The sequence below is a fragment of the Pholcus phalangioides genome, unplaced genomic scaffold (genome assembly GCF_987345545.1).
Source record: "Pholcus phalangioides strain wild (caught in Gottingen) unplaced genomic scaffold, Ppha-v1.0 ptg000019l_1, whole genome shotgun sequence".
Classification (NCBI taxonomy): Eukaryota; Metazoa; Arthropoda; class Arachnida; order Araneae; family Pholcidae; genus Pholcus; species Pholcus phalangioides.
The window spans coordinates 11162678-11189076 of record NW_028301612.1 but is presented as its reverse complement, the minus strand read 5'-3'; the positions used below and the strand labels follow the sequence as shown (position 1 = coordinate 11189076).

The 26399-nt window shown below is 54.2% G+C and overlaps 13 non-coding genes across 13 annotated transcripts; all 13 read right to left on the bottom strand.

The window, feature by feature from the left end:
• Positions 1-1020: 1020 nt before the first annotated feature.
• Positions 1021-1212, bottom strand: LOC149071324 (U2 spliceosomal RNA). The gene has a single exon (XR_016194763.1). It is a non-coding gene; the product is annotated as a U2 spliceosomal RNA (small nuclear RNA).
• Positions 1213-1727: 515 nt separating this feature from the next.
• On the bottom strand, positions 1728-1919 carry LOC149071323 (U2 spliceosomal RNA). Its single transcript, XR_016194762.1, has one exon. It is a non-coding gene; the product is annotated as a U2 spliceosomal RNA (small nuclear RNA).
• Positions 1920-2433: 514 nt separating this feature from the next.
• On the bottom strand, positions 2434-2625 carry LOC149071322 (U2 spliceosomal RNA). The gene has a single exon (XR_016194761.1). It is a non-coding gene; the product is annotated as a U2 spliceosomal RNA (small nuclear RNA).
• A 515-nt stretch (positions 2626-3140) lies between these two features.
• Positions 3141-3329, bottom strand: LOC149071321 (U2 spliceosomal RNA). The gene has a single exon (XR_016194916.1). It is a non-coding gene; the product is annotated as a U2 spliceosomal RNA (small nuclear RNA).
• A 6953-nt stretch (positions 3330-10282) lies between these two features.
• On the bottom strand, positions 10283-10474 carry LOC149071320 (U2 spliceosomal RNA). Its single transcript, XR_016194760.1, has one exon. It is a non-coding gene; the product is annotated as a U2 spliceosomal RNA (small nuclear RNA).
• Positions 10475-10991: 517 nt separating this feature from the next.
• On the bottom strand, positions 10992-11183 carry LOC149071319 (U2 spliceosomal RNA). The gene has a single exon (XR_016194759.1). It is a non-coding gene; the product is annotated as a U2 spliceosomal RNA (small nuclear RNA).
• A 518-nt stretch (positions 11184-11701) lies between these two features.
• Positions 11702-11893, bottom strand: LOC149071318 (U2 spliceosomal RNA). The gene has a single exon (XR_016194757.1). It is a non-coding gene; the product is annotated as a U2 spliceosomal RNA (small nuclear RNA).
• Positions 11894-12407: 514 nt separating this feature from the next.
• On the bottom strand, positions 12408-12599 carry LOC149071317 (U2 spliceosomal RNA). Its single transcript, XR_016194756.1, has one exon. It is a non-coding gene; the product is annotated as a U2 spliceosomal RNA (small nuclear RNA).
• A 517-nt stretch (positions 12600-13116) lies between these two features.
• On the bottom strand, positions 13117-13302 carry LOC149071316 (U2 spliceosomal RNA). The gene has a single exon (XR_016194924.1). It is a non-coding gene; the product is annotated as a U2 spliceosomal RNA (small nuclear RNA).
• A 7410-nt stretch (positions 13303-20712) lies between these two features.
• LOC149071315 (U2 spliceosomal RNA) lies at positions 20713-20904 on the bottom strand. The gene has a single exon (XR_016194755.1). It is a non-coding gene; the product is annotated as a U2 spliceosomal RNA (small nuclear RNA).
• Positions 20905-21420: 516 nt separating this feature from the next.
• On the bottom strand, positions 21421-21612 carry LOC149071314 (U2 spliceosomal RNA). Its single transcript, XR_016194754.1, has one exon. It is a non-coding gene; the product is annotated as a U2 spliceosomal RNA (small nuclear RNA).
• A 514-nt stretch (positions 21613-22126) lies between these two features.
• On the bottom strand, positions 22127-22318 carry LOC149071313 (U2 spliceosomal RNA). Its single transcript, XR_016194753.1, has one exon. It is a non-coding gene; the product is annotated as a U2 spliceosomal RNA (small nuclear RNA).
• A 513-nt stretch (positions 22319-22831) lies between these two features.
• Positions 22832-23021, bottom strand: LOC149071312 (U2 spliceosomal RNA). Its single transcript, XR_016194930.1, has one exon. It is a non-coding gene; the product is annotated as a U2 spliceosomal RNA (small nuclear RNA).
• Positions 23022-26399: the final 3378 nt, after the last annotated feature.

Genomic DNA, 26399 nt, shown 5'->3' with positions numbered 1-26399 from the left:
TTATGGATGTGGGGCAGCCCCGCGAGGGAAAGGTGTCGAGTCAGTCCGCCAGGCGTAGCCAAAGCTCCGAGGCCGACCCGAACACTGCCACACCACCGATTGGCTAACAGGCACTTCCGCTGACCGCACGCCCAAGGCCCAACCATATAATGAGGCAAGGGTCCAAGGACGACGGCTAGGCTGAAATGCCTGAGGTGTGACAGATGCCTTTCCCGGGATCACGACGAGGTGGAGACGAAGAAGAGAGAGCAGGGGTGGTCACGAGTCATCGACCGCCAGCCAGGTCATGTTTCAGGCACGCCTTCGTCTTTCTTTAGCCGGACATCGTTGAAACAGCTAGTCTTCGGATGGTAGAGGACCCGCGGCAGAACTTCGATGGGGCGTGGCACATCAGCTGTTGACTGGATCACCGTCGAATTTGGCTGGTAGTTTCCTCTCCTCTTGACTAGATCCTTGGCAAGATCACCTACTACACTTTGATCTTAGCCAAAAGGCCGAGAAGCGATAACGGGATAGACGCGAATTAAAATTTGATCACAATTAACTATAATTAATGTCCTGGCTGGGGTCTGTTTTAATAGCGTCGGAAGACTCGATCGTATTTTGAAGACGAGACGACTTCTTGTCGACCAGATGTTGCTTTCAGGTGCGACGTATCCTGGGCTCCCGGGGCGCCGTTCCGTCCGGGTTGCACGTTCGACCGCTAGATGTCGACGCGAGACCAATATCTACTTGCATTCTCGATCTAGAAGGGGGGGGGGGCACCCAGGAACGGGAGAGACGTCGAGGGGACCCGCGGCAGCATTTCGGAAGCGCACAGCACAACGAGGAAACGACCGGCGTGGACCCGTCCTCACAAGGACGTGGCATCCACGTCGTCTCCTTAATAAAAAAAAAAGTCCCAGGGTCGTGCGCCGGGCCTTAATTTTCCGTCGACCGCTTTCAAATCGGTCTATTTCGCCCCGGTAATGTATGATTATTGCGAAATTATGAATAAAACACAGAGTCTACTTGATTTCATGAGGATGGGCCCAACTCGAAGGTAGTGCAATATCGAGAGGACCCGCGGCAGAGGTTCAGCAAGCTGAAAGCACTCCGCCCTGTTCCAAAAATAAGTTTAATATCTTGTCCCCATGTAGGAGACGTACCAGATATTAAGCTGATAAGAACAGATACTACACTTTGATCTTAGCCAAAAGGCCGAGAAGCGATAACGGGATAGACGCGAATTAAAATTTGATCACAATTAACTATAATTAATGTCCTGGCTGGGGTCTGTTTTAATAGCGTCGGAAGACTCGATCGTATTTTGAAGACGAGACGACTTCTTGTCGACCAGATGTTGCTTTCAGGTGCGACGTATCCTGGGCTCCCGGGGCGCCGTTCCGTCCGGGTTGCACGTTCGACCGCTAGATGTCGACGCGAGACCAATATCTACTTGCATTCTCGATCTAGAAGGGGGGGGGGGGCACCCAGGAACGGGAGAGACGTCGAGGGGACCCGCGGCAGCATTTCGGAAGCGCACAGCACAACGAGGAAACGACCGGCGTGGACCCGTCCTCACAAGGACGTGGCATCCACGTCGTCTCCTTAATAAAAAAAAAAGTCCCAGGGTCGTGCGCCGGGCCTTAATTTTCCGTCGACCGCTTTCAAATCGGTCTATTTCGCCCCGGTAATGTATGATTATTGCGAAATTATGAATAAAACACAGAGTCTACTTGATTTCATGAGGATGGGCCCAACTCGAAGGTAGTGCAATATCGAGAGGACCCGCGGCAGAGGTTCAGCAAGCTGAAAGCACTCCGCCCTGTTCCAAAAATAAGTTTAATATCTTGTCCCCATGTAGGAGACGTACCAGATATTAAGCTGATAAGAACAGATACTACACTTTGATCTTAGCCAAAAGGCCGAGAAGCGATAACGGGATAGACGCGAATTAAAATTTGATCACAATTAACTATAATTAATGTCCTGGCTGGGGTCTGTTTTAATAGCGTCGGAAGACTCGATCGTATTTTGAAGACGAGACGACTTCTTGTCGACCAGATGTTGCTTTCAGGTGCGACGTATCCTGGGCTCCCGGGGCGCCGTTCCGTCCGGGTTGCACGTTCGACCGCTAGATGTCGACGCGAGACCAATATCTACTTGCATTCTCGATCTAGAAGGGGGGGGGGGCACCCAGGAACGGGAGAGACGTCGAGGGGACCCGCGGCAGCATTTCGGAAGCGCACAGCACAACGAGGAAACGACCGGCGTGGACCCGTCCTCACAAGGACGTGGCATCCACGTCGTCTCCTTAATAAAAAAAAAAGTCCCAGGGTCGTGCGCCGGGCCTTAATTTTCCGTCGACCGCTTTCAAATCGGTCTATTTCGCCCCGGTAATGTATGATTATTGCGAAATTATGAATAAAACACAGAGTCTACTTGATTTCATGAGGATGGGCCCAACTCGAAGGTAGTGCAATATCGAGAGGACCCGCGGCAGAGGTTCAGCAAGCTGAAAGCACTCCGCCCTGTTCCAAAAATAAGTTTAATATCTTGTCCCCATGTAGGAGACGTACCAGATATTAAGCTGATAAGAACAGATACTACACTTTGATCTTAGCCAAAAGGCCGAGAAGCGATAACGGGATAGACGCGAATTAAAATTTGATCACAATTAACTATAATTAATGTCCTGGCTGGGGTCTGTTTTAATAGCGTCGGAAGACTCGATCGTATTTTGAAGACGAGACGACTTCTTGTCGACCAGATGTTGCTTTCAGGTGCGACGTATCCTGGGCTCCCGGGGCGCCGTTCCGTCCGGGTTGCACGTTCGACCGCTAGATGTCGACGCGAGACCAATATCTACTTGCATTCTCGATCTAGAAGGGGGGGGGGGGCACCCAGGAACGGGAGAGACGTCGAGGGGACCCGCGGCAGCATTTCGGAAGCGCACAGCACAACGAGGAAACGACCGGCGTGGACCCGTCCTCACAAGGACGTGGCATCCACGTCGTCTCCTTAATAAAAAACTAAGTCCCAGGGTCGTGCGCCGGGCCTTAATTTTCCGTCGACCGCTTTCAAATCGGTCTATTTCGCCCCGGTAATGTATGATTATTGCGAAATTATGAATAAAACACAGAGTCTACTTGATTTCATGAGGATGGGCCCAACTCGAAGGTAGTGCAATATCGAGAGGACCCGCGGCAGAGGTTCAGCAAGCTGAAAGCACTCCGCCCTGTTCCAAAAATAAGTTTAATATCTTGTCCCCATGTAGGAGACGTACCAGATATTAAGCTGATAAGAACAGATTTAAAAACATTTATTCATATTTTAAAAGAGGTTGTACATGGCCCGGTATGGGACTCGTGATCATCCTTTACAAGGGAATACTGGATCGAGAGACATTCGTGCGTGTGAACATGTTTGCTGACAATCTGTACATCGATAGATCCGGAATAGTTATCTATACAAATACATAGTTGCGATATAAAAATATTGGTGCGACACGAATTTATATACACATTATTTCGGCAATTTCTGTACAATGGTATTGTTGCGTAACATTCTTTACATTGTAATTGGATGCGAAAAATACTATATATATACAATCTTCTTTTACACACTTTGAGCTATATACATCAATTAGGGATCATGCGCTGTCTGATGATCGAACGTTTTTTCCACTAGAGACACCGCGTACGGAATGGGTGTTAACTGACACTGGTGGGCGACATCATTTTACCTTGCTTCTGGCCTTGGACGGGTGCTGGGTGCTGACTGCCGTACCCCGGTGATGAACTCGACATAAATGTCTCTAGACTTTCCAATTGTTTCGCTGACCACAAGTTTTCTCATCAGGCTGGAGTATCGTCGGGAGCAGAGTCTGGCTACGATCCGGTCGTTCTGAGGGTCCCACGACCCAAGGGCTCCCACCACAATGGCGCCAAAGCGGACGTCCGAGAATCGTAGTTTCATCGCCTCCACCAGTGGGCGATATTTTTCCTCTTTCAGGCGTCTCGCTGCTGCAAACGCCTCTGGACCATTCTCAAACGGGACAGTGATGTCCAAGATGAGTATCGAACTATCTTTCCTGAGGATGAGGTCCGGGCGTAGGGATGAGCCCATGACGGGACGGTTCTCGGCGAATATCTCCCAGCGACCGACCGCAGCTTTCTTCACCCTCTCGACGATGGCGTTGTGGCGGGCGGTGTATAGTGGGCTGTAAGCCATGCAGTGGTCGAGGACGTGTGGTAAGGTCTCGCTGCTGTAGCCGCATTTCCTGCACCTCTTTGCCGCGGGGTCTCTCCCATGTTGATACCCATTCAGAGGAACAAGGCCGAGTCGAGCCCTATGCACAAAGCGCCAGTCCGCGAACCGCGTGAAGTCTCCTTCACGGTGAAAGTGATGAGATGCCTTCGAGCGAGAGATGTTGCAGAAAGTCTTCCCCTGGTGTGCCAAGGAAGACATATTGTTGGCATGCCGTTTCCTCGTGATGGCGTGGAGGATCTTGAAGACGGCCCTCCTGTCCGTGATGGTGTCCTCGCCAACTTTTACAGCGACTTGCTTATCATCCGTGAGGTCCCACACGAGACCGAGGTGTTCAGCCGCCATCCGAGCACGGGACCACACTGATGTCGTTGGGTGGGATGTGTGGCGTGCAGCTGTGCGGGACAAGAAGGCGTTGATCTCGCCGACGGTCGGGTCAGCCTTCCTCAAGCATGCGCCAACGAAGCTCCGCAAATCCTTCCATGCGATGTCTTTTACTACCGGGTCTTTTGACGTCAGGAGTTTGAAGGCCGCATCGATGTTACTGATGTCGGCGTCAACGGCGGCTTCAGGGACTCCGAACAACCCCAGGCTGGGATCGCCATAAATGTAGCTGTTGCTGGCTCTCTTCGGAAGGTACAACGAATTTTTTATGAAGGGCCTCAGGAAGTCGTCAACACGGCGCCAGCTGCTCTTATTGTGTTGGGCCGTCCGCAGAGAGTACTGCAGCGACGGAAAGAAGAAGGTTTTTAGGGCGTCGATCCTTTGCCACGGCGCCAGGCTTGAGGTAAGGAGGTCCTTACCGTATTGAAGACATTGGTCCAGTGTACTTTCATCTGGCATCAACCGAAATCCTGTGGGCTTCCCTAAGAACTTCTTCGGACAGCCATCTGCGAGCGCCGGCACGGAATCTTCGCCTATCTTGAAGATTGTTGGCCTGCAGCCCACCGGATTGTGTGAGAGATGCAACGAGAAGCACTTCCGCGGGTTGATTTCCAGGCCGAGTTTCCTGGACATGCGGGCAGCTTTATCCGCACGTCGCTGAAGAGTGGCCGGATCGCTGGCGAGGAGGAGGACGTCATCTGCAAAAGCCAACGCTGCGTGGTCGCTGTCGTCGTGGATGGTGCGCAGAACGGGGTCCACGGAGATATTGAAGAGGAGGCCGCTGAGCGGGCATCCCTGCCTCACACCCTCGCTGACGGGGAAATCGTCGGAGATGCCCTCCGCGCTGCAGTATGACGTGGTTGCCCCGTCATAGATTCCCTTCACGATGCTTATGAAGTCTTGCCCGGCTCCCGCTTGTTGCAGAGTATGCCAGATGGTGACATGCGGGACGGACCCGAAGGCGTTCGCAAAGTCCAGAGACAGGAAGCAAATCTCTTGTTTGGTTCTTCTAGCTTCCAGGACGCGCTGTTCGAGGACGTAGTTATTCTCGAATGCGCCGTCATGGTGGAGGAAGCCTTTCTGAGACGGAGAGAGGACGTCGTTCCCTTCCATCCAAGCTGCTAACCTTCGTGACAGGCACCCCGCGAACAGCTTGTATATTGTTGAGGTTAGCGCAATCGGCCTCCAGTTGCTAACTTCCCTGGGGTCCCCGCTCTTCGGGACGAGGATGGTGCGGGAATGCTTCCACGACTCTGGGATTTGGCGGGCCTTCAGGCACCCGTTGAAGATGCTGGTTAAGGCTTTGCCGTCCGGGTCAACGCCTCTCCAATGGCGGTACGTGAGGCGGTCGGGACCGGGGGCGGAGTTCTCGGCCCTCTTTAACCGGCTGGCCACCTCATTGACCGTGAACGGGGTGAGGTCCACAGGAGACTGGGCAGGGTGCGGGTGGTCGATGTCGGAGAGGTTCGACGCCTCGAACGTGCCGCTCGCCTGGAACTTCTCGATTATCTCAGCCAGAGGGATCTCGCAACTCTTGGACTCTTCACCGATGACACACTTCACTGCCCTTCTTCGGTTCCTTCGGTAGAGGCGCTGAATGTCCCTATGATTCAGGGGGTCCGTCCTTCTCGGTGGCACTCTGTTGGGCTGCTGGTCTGGGATCTTCACGTGTCTCTGTGCAAAGGCTGTGAATTCCTGGACTAGGTCACAAAACGTGTGCCAGCTCTCTTCATTCCAATCACGGAGAAGGTCTCGGAGGCGGCGGTGGAATGGACCAGATGGGGCTTCATCAGACTGCTGACTACCGGAGATGGCGGTGGGTGGTGGGGAGTCTGGCTCGACGTCGACGTCTGCGATGTCGTCAAGTTCGCCCTGCTGGGATACTGGAAAGACATCCTGAGAAGCTGGGGGTTGGGAGGCGTCTTGAGAAAGTGAACCGGGCTGGCTAGCGGTGTGTTGTGATCCCTCTGCAGGAGGGAGTGCCAGAGACCTACGACTTGTGGGGGAGGGAGGATCAGGCGCTCTCGTCACCTCTGCGTGCCCTGCCTCTGCCGTCTGGTGATCGCTCCTCTGTTGACCGTGGCCCGTGCTGCGCGCGTGATTTATTATGCCCCTCTTACTTGGAAAGGAGGCTGGGCACGTCGGGCACTTGAACTTGGACGGTCGGTTATCGTGCACGATTAGCGGACCAGACCTTAGGCATCGGTGGTTCCTGACCCTCCTGCACTGGAAGCGAACACCGCATCGACCGCACCAGAAGGCGGATTCCTCGATGTCGAGCCCATGCTCCGCGAGTAAGTGCCGGAGAAGCGACTGCTTCATTGCAGTCCAAGCTTTCGCCCGAAATTGAAACGGGCAAGACTCCTCGGGGCATTTCATCGGGCTGTCCACGGGGAAAGCAAGGTGAAGAGAGAGGCCTTCCCTCCAGCATGTTGACGACGGGGAGATTGGTGAGTGGGATACTGGAGATGACGGCGGCGATGGTGATATCCGGTGCACGTTGACCACTGGTCTACCTGTGGTCGGCAGAGGAGTTAGCGGATCCACATGACGCTGCGGCGGAGGGCTCGTCGTTGGCCGCCGGTTCCCAACCGGTGGGACGGACGTCCCGGTTACTCTGGAGGTTTGGTTTCCGTCGTCCGCGGGATCGGTCTCTTCGGGGGGAGATCCTAACTCTTGGGAGCCAGCACTCGCTGAACTTTCCGACGTGGGGACTGCTTGCGACACTTGGGTTTCTGGCACATTCACCCTTATGTCTGGCGACGTCGGCTGGTCCGAGCCCAGTTGACTCTCGGGGACCGGGAGGAGACTTCTGGTTTGAAGCGCCCTCTTTGTTCTCTGGGCCAACGGTAAGCTGTCCGTTTGCGACGGTGCTGTGAATGCGGCTGCTGCTGACGGACCTGCCATGGCGAGGTCTTGAGTGGCTCGTGCGGATTTCCTTCCCTTCTTCTTTTTCCTCTTCTTCTTTGGATGGGCCGGCCAAGTTGTCTGAGTCGAGGCGTCACTGTGCGAGCCAGACGATGAAACGTCACTGTTCACCAAGGAGTTTGCATTTGGACATTCCTCGGCTTCACTCACTGGCCCGGGATGCGCTGGGCTCGAAGAGGGCGATGGTGCCTCGGGCTCGGGGGGGGGTGTCGTAGGCGATCGAGGGGTATCATCACTCTTGCAAGCCATTGGGGTTACAGGATCAGGCAGCGCACTCGACTGTGAGGTGTCAGACGATAGACACAGGTCACGCTCCAGGTCTGACGATGATGGCAGGTGTTCCGGGGAAGACTTCGACGCTAGGGATGGGCAATCTTCTACTCCAGCTGTTGCCGGACGTGGTTCCGATGCCCACCATGCTCCTGGGGAGGACATGGGGTCCAGCCTGGTTGAGTCTTCCGCAGAGAAGTGCAGGGGGAACACGCTGTTGTTCGTGGCCCGTTCCCGTGTAGGCGCGTCTTCAGGGCAGGTCACCAATGCCACAGTCTCACATGCAGTTTCTTGACTAGGCGGCGCGATTGCAGTGGCGTCGATGAGCCAGTCCGTATCAGAGTCGATTACCAATCGCCCCGGCGACGAGGAATTTCGAGAGGTATCGCCGTCGTTGTGGGCGTCTCTCACACTTGAGGCTGGCGAGGCATCAGAGTGGCTCACCGAAGATCCTGATGGCGACTGCTGCTTCTCGGGAGAAACGAAGAGAGCGTATGAAACCAAGAGGCGTTCCGACTCCTCTGGGTCGAGTCCCTCTGTGATGACACGGCGGGCTGACCCTGGAGTCTGCAGGGTTCTTCCATTCCGTAGGTTCCTCGGCATTGTGTCGGTTAGATGTTAGTTAGGTTAGTGGTTAGACTGTTAGTGGTAAACAATCAACGACCACCTACTTGGAGTACTCACTTCGATGACCGTAGCTAGGAGCGAGACTATAGCTGGCTGACTTGGAGCACCCTACACATGACCTACCTAGCGGCCAATGCCCGTGACCAGGGCAGGGAGATAGAGACGGGTCTTAGGGACCCCATGAGACCCATTGGTGGGGGCTGGAGAACTTTAAGAGACTCCGTTAGGACCGTGGAACCTTTAAGAGGGACCTTGATGCCAATGGGGAGGACCTTTAGGAGGTCCTACCTAGCCCGGGGGGGGTGAGCCCTTAAGGGACTCTTACAAGAAACCCGGGGGGGAAGATCCCACTAGTCCCCTTGGGGGCTCTACCTCTCGATGGGCCGACCCCGCCAACCCCTGGAGCTAGTAACAAAAGTTCACCAACTCCACAACTTGGCGGACTCTGCCCGACGAGGGGAGCCCTGAAGAGGTCACGCGAAGTCCCGGGAGGGTGAGACCTTGAAGAGGTCTCACGCTAACCAACCCAGGGGGAAGAGACCTTTAAGAGGTCCCGCGTGAACCAAACCCACAGGGAAAGAGAACCTTTAGGAGGTCTCGCGAGAACCCAGGGAGAGTTGAGACCTTTAAAAGGTCCCGCTAGACCAGGGGGTGGGACACTTTAAGAGGTCCCGAGAGAAAGAGGTTGAGGACCTTTAAGAGGCCTCGAGAAAGGGAGGGGAGGGAGGGGAACACGAGTGGGCATCATGCATAGACCCGAATTCCTCAAGCGACCCCGAGAGGTCGTCCCGACGAACCCGAGTTATGGATGTGGGGCAGCCCCGCGAGGGAAAGGTGTCGAGTCAGTCCGCCAGGCGTAGCCAAAGCTCCGAGGCCGACCCGAACACTGCCACACCACCGATTGGCTAACAGGCACTTCCGCTGACCGCACGCCCAAGGCCCAACCATATAATGAGGCAAGGGTCCAAGGACGACGGCTAGGCTGAAATGCCTGAGGTGTGACAGATGCCTTTCCCGGGATCACGACGAGGTGGAGACGAAGAAGAGAGAGCAGGGGTGGTCACGAGTCATCGACCGCCAGCCAGGTCATGTTTCAGGCACGCCTTCGTCTTTCTTTAGCCGGACATCGTTGAAACAGCTAGTCTTCGGATGGTAGAGGACCCGCGGCAGAACTTCGATGGGGCGTGGCACATCAGCTGTTGACTGGATCACCGTCGAATTTGGCTGGTAGTTTCCTCTCCTCTTGACTAGATCCTTGGCAAGATCACCTACTACACTTTGATCTTAGCCAAAAGGCCGAGAAGCGATAACGGGATAGACGCGAATTAAAATTTGATCACAATTAACTATAATTAATGTCCTGGCTGGGGTCTGTTTTAATAGCGTCGGAAGACTCGATCGTATTTTGAAGACGAGACGACTTCTTGTCGACCAGATGTTGCTTTCAGGTGCGACGTATCCTGGGCTCCCGGGGCGCCGTTCCGTCCGGGTTGCACGTTCGACCGCTAGATGTCGACGCGAGACCAATATCTACTTGCATTCTCGATCTAGAAGGGGGGGGGGGCACCCAGGAACGGGAGAGACGTCGAGGGGACCCGCGGCAGCATTTCGGAAGCGCACAGCACAACGAGGAAACGACCGGCGTGGACCCGTCCTCACAAGGACGTGGCATCCACGTCGTCTCCTTAATAAAAAAAAAAGTCCCAGGGTCGTGCGCCGGGCCTTAATTTTCCGTCGACCGCTTTCAAATCGGTCTATTTCGCCCCGGTAATGTATGATTATTGCGAAATTATGAATAAAACACAGAGTCTACTTGATTTCATGAGGATGGGCCCAACTCGAAGGTAGTGCAATATCGAGAGGACCCGCGGCAGAGGTTCAGCAAGCTGAAAGCACTCCGCCCTGTTCCAAAAATAAGTTTAATATCTTGTCCCCATGTAGGAGACGTACCAGATATTAAGCTGATAAGAACAGATACTACACTTTGATCTTAGCCAAAAGGCCGAGAAGCGATAACGGGATAGACGCGAATTAAAATTTGATCACAATTAACTATAATTAATGTCCTGGCTGGGGTCTGTTTTAATAGCGTCGGAAGACTCGATCGTATTTTGAAGACGAGACGACTTCTTGTCGACCAGATGTTGCTTTCAGGTGCGACGTATCCTGGGCTCCCGGGGCGCCGTTCCGTCCGGGTTGCACGTTCGACCGCTAGATGTCGACGCGAGACCAATATCTACTTGCATTCTCGATCTAGAAGGGGGGGGGGGGGGCACCCAGGAACGGGAGAGACGTCGAGGGGACCCGCGGCAGCATTTCGGAAGCGCACAGCACAACGAGGAAACGACCGGCGTGGACCCGTCCTCACAAGGACGTGGCATCCACGTCGTCTCCTTAATAAAAAAAAAAGTCCCAGGGTCGTGCGCCGGGCCTTAATTTTCCGTCGACCGCTTTCAAATCGGTCTATTTCGCCCCGGTAATGTATGATTATTGCGAAATTATGAATAAAACACAGAGTCTACTTGATTTCATGAGGATGGGCCCAACTCGAAGGTAGTGCAATATCGAGAGGACCCGCGGCAGAGGTTCAGCAAGCTGAAAGCACTCCGCCCTGTTCCAAAAATAAGTTTAATATCTTGTCCCCATGTAGGAGACGTACCAGATATTAAGCTGATAAGAACAGATACTACACTTTGATCTTAGCCAAAAGGCCGAGAAGCGATAACGGGATAGACGCGAATTAAAATTTGATCACAATTAACTATAATTAATGTCCTGGCTGGGGTCTGTTTTAATAGCGTCGGAAGACTCGATCGTATTTTGAAGACGAGACGACTTCTTGTCGACCAGATGTTGCTTTCAGGTGCGACGTATCCTGGGCTCCCGGGGCGCCGTTCCGTCCGGGTTGCACGTTCGACCGCTAGATGTCGACGCGAGACCAATATCTACTTGCATTCTCGATCTAGAAGGGGGGGGGGGGGGGCACCCAGGAACGGGAGAGACGTCGAGGGGACCCGCGGCAGCATTTCGGAAGCGCACAGCACAACGAGGAAACGACCGGCGTGGACCCGTCCTCACAAGGACGTGGCATCCACGTCGTCTCCTTAATAAAAAAAAAAGTCCCAGGGTCGTGCGCCGGGCCTTAATTTTCCGTCGACCGCTTTCAAATCGGTCTATTTCGCCCCGGTAATGTATGATTATTGCGAAATTATGAATAAAACACAGAGTCTACTTGATTTCATGAGGATGGGCCCAACTCGAAGGTAGTGCAATATCGAGAGGACCCGCGGCAGAGGTTCAGCAAGCTGAAAGCACTCCGCCCTGTTCCAAAAATAAGTTTAATATCTTGTCCCCATGTAGGAGACGTACCAGATATTAAGCTGATAAGAACAGATACTACACTTTGATCTTAGCCAAAAGGCCGAGAAGCGATAACGGGATAGACGCGAATTAAAATTTGATCACAATTAACTATAATTAATGTCCTGGCTGGGGTCTGTTTTAATAGCGTCGGAAGACTCGATCGTATTTTGAAGACGAGACGACTTCTTGTCGACCAGATGTTGCTTTCAGGTGCGACGTATCCTGGGCTCCCGGGGCGCCGTTCCGTCCGGGTTGCACGTTCGACCGCTAGATGTCGACGCGAGACCAATATCTACTTGCATTCTCGATCTAGAAGGGGGGGGGGGCACCCAGGAACGGGAGAGACGTCGAGGGGACCCGCGGCAGCATTTCGGAAGCGCACAGCACAACGAGGAAACGACCGGCGTGGACCCGTCCTCACAAGGACGTGGCATCCACGTCGTCTCCTTAATAAAAAAAAAAGTCCCAGGGTCGTGCGCCGGGCCTTAATTTTCCGTCGACCGCTTTCAAATCGGTCTATTTCGCCCCGGTAATGTATGATTATTGCGAAATTATGAATAAAACACAGAGTCTACTTGATTTCATGAGGATGGGCCCAACTCGAAGGTAGTGCAATATCGAGAGGACCCGCGGCAGAGGTTCAGCAAGCTGAAAGCACTCCGCCCTGTTCCAAAAATAAGTTTAATATCTTGTCCCCATGTAGGAGACGTACCAGATATTAAGCTGATAAGAACAGATACTACACTTTGATCTTAGCCAAAAGGCCGAGAAGCGATAACGGGATAGACGCGAATTAAAATTTGATCACAATTAACTATAATTAATGTCCTGGCTGGGGTCTGTTTTAATAGCGTCGGAAGACTCGATCGTATTTTGAAGACGAGACGACTTCTTGTCGACCAGATGTTGCTTTCAGGTGCGACGTATCCTGGGCTCCCGGGGCGCCGTTCCGTCCGGGTTGCACGTTCGACCGCTAGATGTCGACGCGAGACCAATATCTACTTGCATTCTCGATCTAGAAGGGGGGGGGGGGGGCACCCAGGAACGGGAGAGACGTCGAGGGGACCCGCGGCAGCATTTCGGAAGCGCACAGCACAACGAGGAAACGACCGGCGTGGACCCGTCCTCACAAGGACGTGGCATCCACGTCGTCTCCTTAATAAAAAAAAAAGTCCCAGGGTCGTGCGCCGGGCCTTAATTTTCCGTCGACCGCTTTCAAATCGGTCTATTTCGCCCCGGTAATGTATGATTATTGCGAAATTATGAATAAAACACAGAGTCTACTTGATTTCATGAGGATGGGCCCAACTCGAAGGTAGTGCAATATCGAGAGGACCCGCGGCAGAGGTTCAGCAAGCTGAAAGCACTCCGCCCTGTTCCAAAAATAAGTTTAATATCTTGTCCCCATGTAGGAGACGTACCAGATATTAAGCTGATAAGAACAGATTTAAAAACTATTTATTGAATGCTTCAAGTGAAATTATATACATGGCCCGATATGGGTCTTGATCTCAACCTGTGCTTCAGGGAATGACATTACACTCCTTTGCTTATACATTACTTTCTTCCGATACATGTCAGCGCTTCTCGGTTACATATACGCTCCTCTGCGGTAATTTTACATGGTGTTTCTACACATTTGCGACTTTATATATACATTTCGGTACACTAGATGCGCTTTCGGTGTGATATAAATATTTTACACTATATTACAAACATTTGCGGTACATAACTCTATGCGGCACATACTATACATTATAGGAAATTATATACATTCTCATACGCTCCAGGCATTTTCCATACATTTTGCGGTATATTACATTCGTTTTGCGGTATCTCACATGCATCTTGCTGTACACACCATCTATTCTTCAGCGCTATGCGCCAGAGTTCGCGAGAGTTCATTTTCTATGATAGCATCACGGTCTGGGTTCATCAGCTTCCACGTTGCGCGCGCTTCTCGTCTGGACTCGCGTTTCCGCCGCTGCATCCGTCCGCCCTGTCGGTGAGATCTGCCTAACACCGGTTAGAAATTCTACGTAGGTGTCTCTGGAAGCCCGGATGACGTCCGACACCACCAGCTTCCTCATGAGTGCAGAGTAGGTCCTGGAGCACAACTTGCCGATGGCGCGATCGTTTGCAGGGTCCCAGGAGCCCAGGGCCCCGACTACGACCGCCGCAAATTGCACCCGCTCGTACTTTGTCCGTAGCTGCTGTATGAGTGGCTCATACTTCTCCTCTTTGATCCTTCTTGCTTGCTGGAACGCCTCCTGACCATTCTCAAACGGAATAGTGATGTCGAGCACCATTAGCGAGTTCCCACTCCTTAGGATCAAGTCTGGCCGCAGGTTCGAACCCATAATTGGTCGATTTTCGGAGAGCACGCTCCATCTCCCTTCTGCCGCCTTCTTTATCCGCTCCACGACCAGGTTGTGCCTTGCTGTATACCTAGCGCTGTAGGACATGCAGTGTCCCAGGACATGAGGTAGCGTCTCCTGCCGGTATCCACACCGCCTGCACCTCTTGGCTTGCTCGTCCCCATCATGCTTATATCCGTTCAGAGGCACCAGGCCCAGCCTCGCCCGGTGGATGAACCTCCACTCCGCGAACCTCGTGAAGTCCCCGGTCTTGTGAAAGTGCGTCGAGGCCTTCGCTTTGGAGAACGAGTGGAATGTCTTCCCCTGATGGTGGAGGTCTGCCAGGCTGCTGGCGTGGTGGTTCCGAAGGCTGGATCTAAGAGTACGGAATACCGCTTTACGATCCGTAATGCTGCTTACGCCAGTTGTCAGAGTCACTTGCTGGTTCTCCTCGAGTTGCCACTGAACGTCGAGGTTCCGCGCTGCCATCCTCGCCCTCGACCAGACTGACGTGGTAGGGTTGGACGTCTGGTGATAGGCGGTGCAGGACAAGAAGTCAGCCGTTTCCTGTAGTGTCGGCTCTCGTCGTATGCAGCATTCGACGTATTCCCGTAGATCGGACCATGCTAGCTCCCTCACGATGTTGTCCTGCGATGTCAGCAACTTGTATGCGGCGTCAACACTCGCGATATCATGGTCCACAGCCACCTCCGGTATCCCAAGAAGACCCCTCTGCGTGTCGCCGTACAGGTAGTGATTACTACCCCTTGGTGGCAGATACAGCGTCTTCTTTGTTTCGGCACGCAGCCTGTCGTCCAGCTTCTTCCAAGCTCCTTTGCTTCTCTGCGCCGTGCGGAGTTGATACTGGAGGGAGGGATAGAAGAATGACTTAAGGGCATCCAGCCGCTGCCATGGCGCGAGTGCGGATGTCATTATGTCGAGCCCGGCGCGCGTGATCCCTTCCATACTGGTGGAGTCCTCGATTATCCGGAAACCGGTGGGCTTCCCCAGGAATTTCCTGTGATCCCCATCGACTAGCACGCTGGTCCGATTTCCTCCAACACTGAACGGTGTGCCTCGACACCCCCGGGGTGCGTGTCCTAGGTGGAGCGAGAAACATTTTGCTGGGTTAAATTTCAGCCCAAGACTATCCGCGAGGCCGACCGCTCTGTCGATATTGGTTTGCAGGGCTGTCGGGTCACTCTCCAGTAGTAGCATGTCGTCCGCATAGGCCAATATCTTGTGCTCGCGATGGCTCCCCTGGACTTCCCGCAAAACCGGGTCAATGGCCATATCAAACAGCAGGCCGCTTAAGGGACATCCCTGACGCACACCCTGTTGTATGGTTATCTCTTCGGATGACTCGCTCTGCGTGATGTAGGTGGTGCGTGCCCCGTTGTACATATCCGATACTAGGCTCACGAACGTCGGGCCCGCACCGCATTTGTTGAGCGCGTTGGTTATGGTTGCGTGCGGGATGGATCCGAACGCGTTCGCCAGGTCGAGGGACATGATGCAGAGGTCTTTCCCAGTTCTCTTGGCCATTTGCATTCTCTGTTCGAGAACGTAATTGTTCTCGAATGCTCCATCGTGGCGGAGGAACCCCTTCTGCATTGGTGACAAGATGGAGTGGTCCTCCAGCCATACCTGAAGGCGCCTCGTTAGACATCCTGCAAATAGCTTGTAAATTGTTTGGTTCAACGAGATTGGTCGCCAATTCCTCGGGTCCGTTTTGTTGCCCCCCTTCGGTATTAAGATCGTCCTTGACTGCTTCCAGCTTGCCGGCACTTGCTTTGCTTTCAGGCAGCCATTAAAAATTGCCGTCAGGGCCTTGGCTTGCGGGTCTACCCCCCTCCAGTGCTGGTACGTGAGGCGATCGCTTCCCGGGGCCGTGTTCTCCGCCCTCTTCAGCCGCTGCAGTACCTCCGTGCTGGAGAAGGGGGAGAGATCGACCTGTTCCGTAGCTGGTTGATAATCGATGCCCTGTAGCGAGCTCGCATCGAACGGTTGGTGCGCGGCGAAGACATCCACGATCTCATTCACTGGGATGGAGCACCTTTCATCTTCTTTCCCAAGCACCAACTTGACGGCACGGCGACGGTTACGCCGGTATAGGCGCTGTATGTCGCGGTGGTTGTTGGCGTTGGCCCGGCGAGTTCCACCATTCATCCCTTCTGCTTCCTCCGGGATCCCCACGTGCCTCCTGGCAAAAGTGACTAGTTCGTCGGCAACAGCGCAGAACTCCGTCCAGGATTCCTGCCGGAAGTCGGTTAGTAGCTCCCGAATTCTCCTTGCGAAGGGTGCTGATGGCTCCTCATTCGCCCTTTGGGGTGTATCGGATGCTTCCTCTTCCTGCCCCGTGAAGGAGGCGATCTCGATTGGGTCAGCCTGCATGTCTTCCCCATTGTCAGCATCGAGGCTGGTACTCATTTCCGGCAACGGGCTAGCCCTAGACCGTTGAGACAAGTCCGGGTCTTCGGCGTTGCTTGGATTCACTAGCGGCGTGGCGTTGCCCCTCGGCCGCTCACCGCGATGCCGGATTTGCGCCCCAGATGGTGTTCGTCTTCCTTCCGGCTGCCGAGGTGAGGTCGCTCTTCGGGTATGCCCCCTAGAACTTGCGTGCTTTTGCCTTCTGTGGTTCCTTAGGCCATTCCTCGTCGCGAACGCCGCATCACACTCCACGCATCGGTGTTGGAGCGCAGCTTCGGTCTGGCTGAGGAGTTGGCGATTCTGTAGGCACGGGTGATTGCCGACACACCTCTTCTTCACCGCTCCTCTGCACGAGCTGCACCAGAATCGCGACGTTGCTATGTCCATGCTGTGATCCGCGAGTAGGTGCCTCAGCAACGATTGCTTCATTGCCGTCCATGTGACGGATTGAAACTTCCTACTGCATCCCTCCACTGGGCAGGCTAGCGGTCTGGGGACTGGGAATGTCATGTGGAACGTGCGGTCGATGATTTCGCAGGCTAGCCCATCCCGCATTGGGCACACTAGCGGCGTCGCTTGCGCACTGTCCGGGACTGGGCCTCGGTCAATTATCACGGCGTCCGTGCCGGGCGGTGACTGCGACGTCCCATGTTGCGACATGCCCCGATCTTCTTCAGCATCTTGCAGACCAGCCGGGGCCCAAGCCGTGTTCGTAGCGTCTCCGGTGGGTGCAGGTGAGGGAGCCTGGTGACGACCCGTGCGGCATGAGTCCAACATTTGCGTCAGTGGGCCGGTGTCAATCGTGGTCCCTGAGGTAGTTGACACCGCTCTGTACACTGTGCCCTGGGTCTCCGGGATCTCCACATGATCCCGTGACGAGGGAGATTCCGGGAGCACCTGGCTTTCGGGCACCTGGCTTTCGGGCACCGGGAGCTGGTTCCGTGCCTGCATCGCTTTCTTTGTTCTGAGAGCCAGTGGGAGTGTGATTCCTTGTGACGCAGCCGTTTGTGTCGCTGCCCTGGACGGGCCTGCCACTACTAGCTCCGGAGACCTGGACGCGGTCTGCTTCCTCTTCTTTTTCTTCTTCTTCCTGGCTGCCCATGAGGTTTGCGTGGACGCGTCACTAGATGAGTAGCTCTTGCTCAAGGAAGAACCGTCCGCAAGGTCAGCGACCTCCGCATTGATTATCAGTGTTGAGCTGTCGAAGTGGTCTCTGGGCAGGCCGGCCCCCGAGCGTTGCTCAGCATTGACTTGATCCCGTTCGTTCTGGATTCGAGCAGTATCCCAGGGCGCCATTTCCAGTGAAGCCGACTCATCTCTCCCGTTTGGGTCAGACTCACCAACCTCGTCCCTGTCTCGGGGGGTCCTTGTCCGATGGGATTCACTCCTATTTGCCAGGGTTCCCCCCGCTGCCCATATATCCTGGCAGCCCTGACCTTCTGGTAGCAGCGTATAGTCGGCGGTGGCGTCTTCTGCTGAAAAGTGGAGCGTGAAGGGGCTGCTCCCTAGTTCCGGTGTCGAGACCTCCACTGGGGGGTTGGATAGCGCTCCTTGCCCGCTTTCATTTTCGGTGTCGGACCCTCTCTGGTGTCTCGGCGAGGAGTCCGGTGAGATGGCGAGGTCATCCTCCAACATCCTGTCCGGTGATGGGGGATCGGAAGAGTCACCGTTGCAGCATTCCAACTCCTCACTAGGGATTTCCGGCGTTCGACTCTCACCCGGTGTGTCACTGTAACAGTTCGTGTCAATCACCAACACGTCAGAGTTGTCCGATGGGTAGTGCTGCTCGTCTCCTGAGAGAACCGGGCCTCCTTCACCTGAAGCTAGAATGCACCTCTCACCGTTCCCGTCGTTGGCCCACATCACGGACGGCGATATACAGCTGCGGTCTGTGTCATCTGCATTCAAGCCGGCACTATACCTCAGCGTTGCACTGCGATCGGCACTTGTCACCTTGGTGCCACTGAACGCAGAGGACGAGTCCCCGTTGCTGCGGGCGCTGGTCGGTGATTGCTCCGGCGAGCTGAACAGCGCGTAGGAGTGAAGGAACTTGTCCCGTTCCTCCAAATCACTGTCTTCCAACACCACTCGGCGGGCCGACCCGGGCGAGTGCGTGCCCCTATCCGGCGTCTGACATACCCTCCCGCTTCTCAGGTTTCTCGGCATATTAGGTGTTGCCAACGATTATTGAGGCTTGAGCGTCTCACTTAGTAGGCTTCCTCTTTTTCTGACACGGTTTGCCACGATGTTAGTTGTTAGACTTGTTAGCAGATGGAGACCGTTAGTAGAGAGAGACTCGATGTTACCTACTTGCAGGTGATCTTTGAGATGAGTTGAGGCTGTGAGTAGATGCTCCTGAGTAGCTCGGCACACCCCACGCACGACCCGATCGGCGGCATATGCCCGTGACCAGGGCAGGGGAGATAGAGTGGGTCTTAAGGACCCCATGAGACCCATTGGTTGGGGTTGGAGAGCTTTAAGAGACTCCGTTAGGACCGTGGAACCTTTAAGAGGGACCTTGATACCAATGGGGAGGACCTTTAGGAGGTCCTAACTAGCCCGGGGGGGGGGGTGAGCCCTTAAGGGACTCTTAAAAAACCCGGGGGGGAAGATCCCACTAGTCCCCTTGGGAGCTCCAATTCTCGGTGGACAGACCTCGCCGAACTCTGGAGCTAGTGTCAAACGTTCACCAACTCCACAGTCCGGCGACCTCTGCCCGCCGAGGGGAGCCCTGAAGAGGCCACGCGAAGCCCAGGAGTGTGAGACCTTGAAGAGGCCTCACGGTAACCCACCCAGAGGGAGGGGACCTTTAAGAGGTCCCACGTGAGCCAAACCCACAGGGAAAGAGAACCTTTACGAGGTCTCGCGAGAACCCAGGGAGAGTTGAGACCTTTACTAGGTCTCGCTAGAGAGGGCGGTGGGACACTTTAAGAGGTCCCGAGAGACAGAAGTTGAGGACCTTTAAGAGGCCTCGTGAAAGGGAGGGGAGGGAGGGAACCATGAGTGGGCATCATGCATAGACCCGAATTCCTCAAGCGACCCCGAGAGGTCATCCCGACGAACCCGAGCTATGGATGTGGGGCAGCCCCGCGAGGGAAAGGTGTCAAGTCAGTCCGCCAGGCGTAGCCAAAGCTCCGAGGCTGACCCGAACACTGCCACACCACCGATTGGCTAACAGGCACTTCCGCTGACCGCACGCCCAAGGCCCAGCCATATAATGAGGCGAGGGTCCAAGGACGACGGCTAGGCTGAAATGCCTGAGATGTGACAGGTGCCTTTCCCGGGATCACGACGAGGAGGAGACGAGGAAGAAGAGAGAGCAGGGGTGGTCACGAGTCATCAACCGCCAACCAGGTCATGCTTCGGGCACGCCGTTGCCTTCCTTTAGCCAGCCATCATCGAGGAACAGGAACCAGCTTCTTCACCAACTTGAGAGGACCCGCGGCAGCTCTTCTGGTGGGCGTGGCTCGTTGAGTACCTGCAGTAGCACCTTCACACTCCACTGGTTGAAAGCTCTCCTCCTGGCAAGATCCTTGGCAAGATCACTTACTACACTTTGATCTTAGCCAAAAGGCCGAGAAGCGATAACGGGATAGACGCGAATTAAAATTTGATCACAATTAACTATAATTAATGTCCTGGCTGGGGTCTGTTTTAATAGCGTCGGAAGACTCGATCGTATTTTGAAGACGAGACGACTTCTTGTCGACCAGATGTTGCTTTCAGGTGCGACGTATCCTGGGCTCCCGGGGCGCCGTTCCGTCCGGGTTGCACGTTCGACCGCTAGATGTCGACGCGAGACCAATATCTACTTGCATTCTCGATCTAGAAGGGGGGGGGGGGGCACCCAGGAACGGGAGAGACGTCGAGGGGACCCGCGGCAGCATTTCGGAAGCGCACAGCACAACGAGGAAACGACCGGCGTGGACCCGTCCTCACAAGGACGTGGCATCCACGTCGTCTCCTTAATAAAAAACTAAGTCCCAGGGTCGTGCGCCGGGCCTTAATTTTCCGTCGACCGCTTTCAAATCGGTCTATTTCGCCCCGGTAATGTATGATTATTGCGAAATTATGAATAAAACACAGAGTCTACTTGATTTCATGAGGATGGGCCCAACTCGAAGGTAGTGCAATATCGAGAGGACCCGCGGCAGAGGTTCAGCAAGCTGAAAGCACTCCGCCCTGTTCCAAAAATAAGTTTAATATCTTGTCCCCATGTAGGAGACGTACCAGATATTAAGCTGATAAGAACAGATACTACACTTTGATCTTAGCCAAAAGGCCGAGAAGCGATAACGGGATAGACGCGAATTAAAATTTGATCACAATTAACTATAATTAATGTCCTGGCTGGGGTCTGTTTTAATAGCGTCGGAAGACTCGATCGTATTTTGAAGACGAGACGACTTCTTGTCGACCAGATGTTGCTTTCAGGTGCGACGTATCCTGGGCTCCCGGGGCGCCGTTCCGTCCGGGTTGCACGTTCGACCGCTAGATGTCGACGCGAGACCAATATCTACTTGCATTCTCGATCTAGAAGGGGGGGGGGGGGCACCCAGGAACGGGAGAGACGTCGAGGGGACCCGCGGCAGCATTTCGGAAGCGCACAGCACAACGAGGAAACGACCGGCGTGGACCCGTCCTCACAAGGACGTGGCATCCACGTCGTCTCCTTAATAAAAAACTAAGTCCCAGGGTCGTGCGCCGGGCCTTAATTTTCCGTCGACCGCTTTCAAATCGGTCTATTTCGCCCCGGTAATGTATGATTATTGCGAAATTATGAATAAAACACAGAGTCTACTTGATTTCATGAGGATGGGCCCAACTCGAAGGTAGTGCAATATCGAGAGGACCCGCGGCAGAGGTTCAGCAAGCTGAAAGCACTCCGCCCTGTTCCAAAAATAAGTTTAATATCTTGTCCCCATGTAGGAGACGTACCAGATATTAAGCTGATAAGAACAGATACTACACTTTGATCTTAGCCAAAAGGCCGAGAAGCGATAACGGGATAGACGCGAATTAAAATTTGATCACAATTAACTATAATTAATGTCCTGGCTGGGGTCTGTTTTAATAGCGTCGGAAGACTCGATCGTATTTTGAAGACGAGACGACTTCTTGTCGACCAGATGTTGCTTTCAGGTGCGACGTATCCTGGGCTCCCGGGGCGCCGTTCCGTCCGGGTTGCACGTTCGACCGCTAGATGTCGACGCGAGACCAATATCTACTTGCATTCTCGATCTAGAAGGGGGGGGGGGCACCCAGGAACGGGAGAGACGTCGAGGGGACCCGCGGCAGCATTTCGGAAGCGCACAGCACAACGAGGAAACGACCGGCGTGGACCCGTCCTCACAAGGACGTGGCATCCACGTCGTCTCCTTAATAAAAAAAAAAGTCCCAGGGTCGTGCGCCGGGCCTTAATTTTCCGTCGACCGCTTTCAAATCGGTCTATTTCGCCCCGGTAATGTATGATTATTGCGAAATTATGAATAAAACACAGAGTCTACTTGATTTCATGAGGATGGGCCCAACTCGAAGGTAGTGCAATATCGAGAGGACCCGCGGCAGAGGTTCAGCAAGCTGAAAGCACTCCGCCCTGTTCCAAAAATAAGTTTAATATCTTGTCCCCATGTAGGAGACGTACCAGATATTAAGCTGATAAGAACAGATACTACACTTTGATCTTAGCCAAAAGGCCGAGAAGCGATAACGGGATAGACGCGAATTAAAATTTGATCACAATTAACTATAATTAATGTCCTGGCTGGGGTCTGTTTTAATAGCGTCGGAAGACTCGATCGTATTTTGAAGACGAGACGACTTCTTGTCGACCAGATGTTGCTTTCAGGTGCGACGTATCCTGGGCTCCCGGGGCGCCGTTCCGTCCGGGTTGCACGTTCGACCGCTAGATGTCGACGCGAGACCAATATCTACTTGCATTCTCGATCTAGAAGGGGGGGGGGCACCCAGGAACGGGAGAGACGTCGAGGGGACCCGCGGCAGCATTTCGGAAGCGCACAGCACAACGAGGAAACGACCGGCGTGGACCCGTCCTCACAAGGACGTGGCATCCACGTCGTCTCCTTAATAAAAAAAAAAGTCCCAGGGTCGTGCGCCGGGCCTTAATTTTCCGTCGACCGCTTTCAAATCGGTCTATTTCGCCCCGGTAATGTATGATTATTGCGAAATTATGAATAAAACACAGAGTCTACTTGATTTCATGAGGATGGGCCCAACTCGAAGGTAGTGCAATATCGAGAGGACCCGCGGCAGAGGTTCAGCAAGCTGAAAGCACTCCGCCCTGTTCCAAAAATAAGTTTAATATCTTGTCCCCATGTAGGAGACGTACCAGATATTAAGCTGATAAGAACAGAGTATAAAAAGCATTTATTCATGTTTTGAGAAAATTATTTACACTGCCCGATATGGGACTCAACTTCATCCTGTACAAGGGAATTCGATATCATTCAGACAGGCTTTGGATCCAGATAATCATTCGGATGACGGTACATTCTATACATATTTAGTTGCGTCACATTCTATACATATTAGTTGCGTCACATTCTATACATATTTAGTTGCGTCACATTCTATACATATTTAGTTGCGTCACATTCTATACATATTTAGTTGCGTCACATTCTATACATATCTAGTTGCGTCACATTCTGTACAAGCATGAAAGCGGGGGGAACATTATATACATGGGAGTTAGTTGCGGCGCACGTTATCGAGGGGGGACATTGTATACAGGGGGGGGGGAAGAGGTTGGCTGTATCGACTTCAATGACCACACGTTCGTCGATGACCAGTGTCAGTGTCTTATTAGTCTCTGTCCGTTCCGGAGGGTGGCTCTGGAGGGCATGACTTGGTTTATCGCGACTGTCGTTGAACCGCATTTGACGTCTGTGGGCCTGTGCCGGGGGTTTGGAGACGGTGGTGCATGGTTTGAATGGTTCTTCCAGCTGACTGACGCACTCCCGAGATAAATTCTATGTAGATGTCCCTCGTAGCCGCGATTGTGTCACTCACCACCAGTTTTTTCATGAGGTTAGAGTATTTACGTGAGCACAGGCGGGCTATCAGCCGGTCATTGGATGGGTCCCAGGACCCAAGCGCTCCCACGACGATGGCACCAAAACGAACGTCGGAGTATCGCTCCTTTAGAAGGTTTACGATGGGGCGGTACTTTTCCTCCTTCGCCTGCCTTGCCACGGCAAAGGCGTCCGGGCCGTTCTCAAATGGCACTGTTACATCCAACACCAGGATGGAGTTGTCTTTTCGGAGGATGAGGTCTGGACGGAGCGTGGAACCCATGATCGGCTGGTTCTCCGCCAGGACCTCCCACCTGCCACTCGCCGCTTTCTTGACCCTCTCCACAATGTTGTTATGTCTCGCCGTTAGAAGCGGACTGAAGGCCATGCAGTGGTCCACTACATGCGGGAGCGTCTCTAGCTGGTACCCACATTTCCGGCACCTCTTCTCCGACGGATCACCCCCGTGCCTGTAGCCGTTGAGGGGCACCAGCCCGAGGCGGGCCCTATGCACGAACCTCCAGTCCGCGAAACGGGTAAACGACCCTTCACGGTGGAAGTGAGACGACGGCCTTGCCTTCCCGTAGCAATGCCACGTCTTGCCTTGGTGTGGCATGGAGGCTAATTCGTCGGTGTGGCGTTGCCTGACCACTTGGTGGAGCGATCTAAATACCGCCCTTCTGTCGGACACCGTCGTGTCGTCTATTTTCACCGCCACCTGTTGATCCTCTGTTAGCTCCCATTCCAACTTCAGGTGCTCGGCGGCCATCCTTGCCCTGGACCACACTGACGTAGTTGGCTGGGATATCTGCCTCGCCGAAGACCTGGATAAGTAGCCGTTGATTTCGGCCATTGACGGCGACTCCTTCCTCAGACATGCTGCCACGAAACTTCGTAGGTCCTCCCACGCCGCAGACCTTACTATGTCATCCTTTGACGTAAGCAGCTTGAAGGCCGCGTCGATTTCAGCGATGTTGGCATCGATTGACGCTTCCGGTATTCCAAAGAGGCCCTTCTTTGCGTCCCCATGCAAGTACGCATTTGCCGCTCGAGCAGGGAGAGAGAGTGTGTTCTTTACCAACGGGCGGAGTGACTCATCAACTTTCCGCCAATCGACTTTCCTTCTCTGGTCCGTCCTGAGTGCAAACTGGATCGAAGGGAAGAAGAACGACTTTACCGCGTCGATCCTCTGCCAGGGAGCGAGGCACGATGACAGTAGGTCCTTCCCCACCTGTATGCACCGGTCCAGCGAGCTCTCGTCCGGGAGAAGCTTGAAGCCCACCGGCTTCCCCAGAAACTTACGGTGGCAGCCATCCGTGATTGTGGTAGCGGGCTGACCATTGACCGTGAAGATCGTGTTCCTGCACCCGGCCGGTGAGTGACCCAGATGTAGTGCGAAGCACTTGCTTGGGTTCATTGCCAAGCCTAGCTGCGCCGCTACCCTGCATGCAGTGTCGGTGTGCTGTTGCAAGGCTGAGGGGCTATCCGCTAGTAGCAGTATATCGTCAGCGTAGGCCAGAGTGTTGTGGACGGGATCATCACGCTGCACTGCCCGGAGGATGGGGTCCACCGTTAGATTGAAGAGGGGACCACTTAGCGGACATCCCTGTCGCACGCCTTGGGACATCGGGAGATCCTCCGAGTTACCCCCGTCCGAGATGTAGCTTGTTGTAGCGCCTGCGTAAATATTCTTCACTAATTGCAGGAACGGCGTGCCGGCACCGGCCTTCTCTATCATGTGCCACATTGTACGGTGAGGGATCGAGCCGAAAGCATTGGACACGTCGAGCGACATGTAACAAATTTCCTTCCTCGACCTTCTCGCCAGCTGAGTCCGCTGCTCGAGGATGAAGTTATTTTCGAAGACCCCGTCCTGGTGGAGGAATCCCTTCTGGGACGGCGATAGGATGTTGTGCTCCTCCATCCAAGCGGTCAATCTTCTCCCTATGCATCCTGTAAACAACTTATAGATCGTCGCCGTCAGCGCGATCGGTCTCCAATTATTAATCTGGTTCGGATCCCCTCCCTTTGGCACCAATATTGTGCGTGATTTCTTCCAGCTGTCTGGGATCCTCCGCGCCCTCAAACAGCCGTTGAATATTGCTGTTAGGGCCTTTGCGTCTGGGTCAACTCCCCGCCAGTGCCTATACGTTAGTCTGTCCGGCCCGGGTGCTGAGTTCTCAGCCCTTTTTAGCCTCAGGAGCACTTCTTCCGCTGTGAATGGGTTGAGATCCATCGGCGTCGGCGCTGGGTTCGGGTGGTCAATGGACGCGAGCGAGTCTCCATCAAACGTCCTCTGCGACTGGAATTTGTCGACAATTACCTGGAGTGGGAGAGTACAGCGCGCTGAGTCGGCCCCCAGGATCTTCTTGACGGCTTGGCGACGATTCCTGTGGTACAGCCTCTGGATATCCCGGTGGTTGTTGGGGTTTATCGCCCTACTTGGGCCCGCGCGGCTCCGAACCTCGGGCAGCTTCACATGGCTCTGCGCGAACACCGTAAACTCCTCCACCAGGTCCGCGAAGGACTGCCAATTCCAGTTGTTCAATCCCGCTACAGCTTCCCGCAGGACAGGAATGAATGGGCCGGACGGCGAGTTCTCCTCCTGTGGGTCGACCGTCGGGGGCGGCTGCAGACCTCCACTTGTCTCCCCCGCTATTGGCCCCTCTGTGAGCTGGTCGTCCGGGTCGTCCACCACGATGGGCGAGTACTCCGCCGGTTGACTCGGCGACGGCGTGAAGTGGCCGACTGCGTC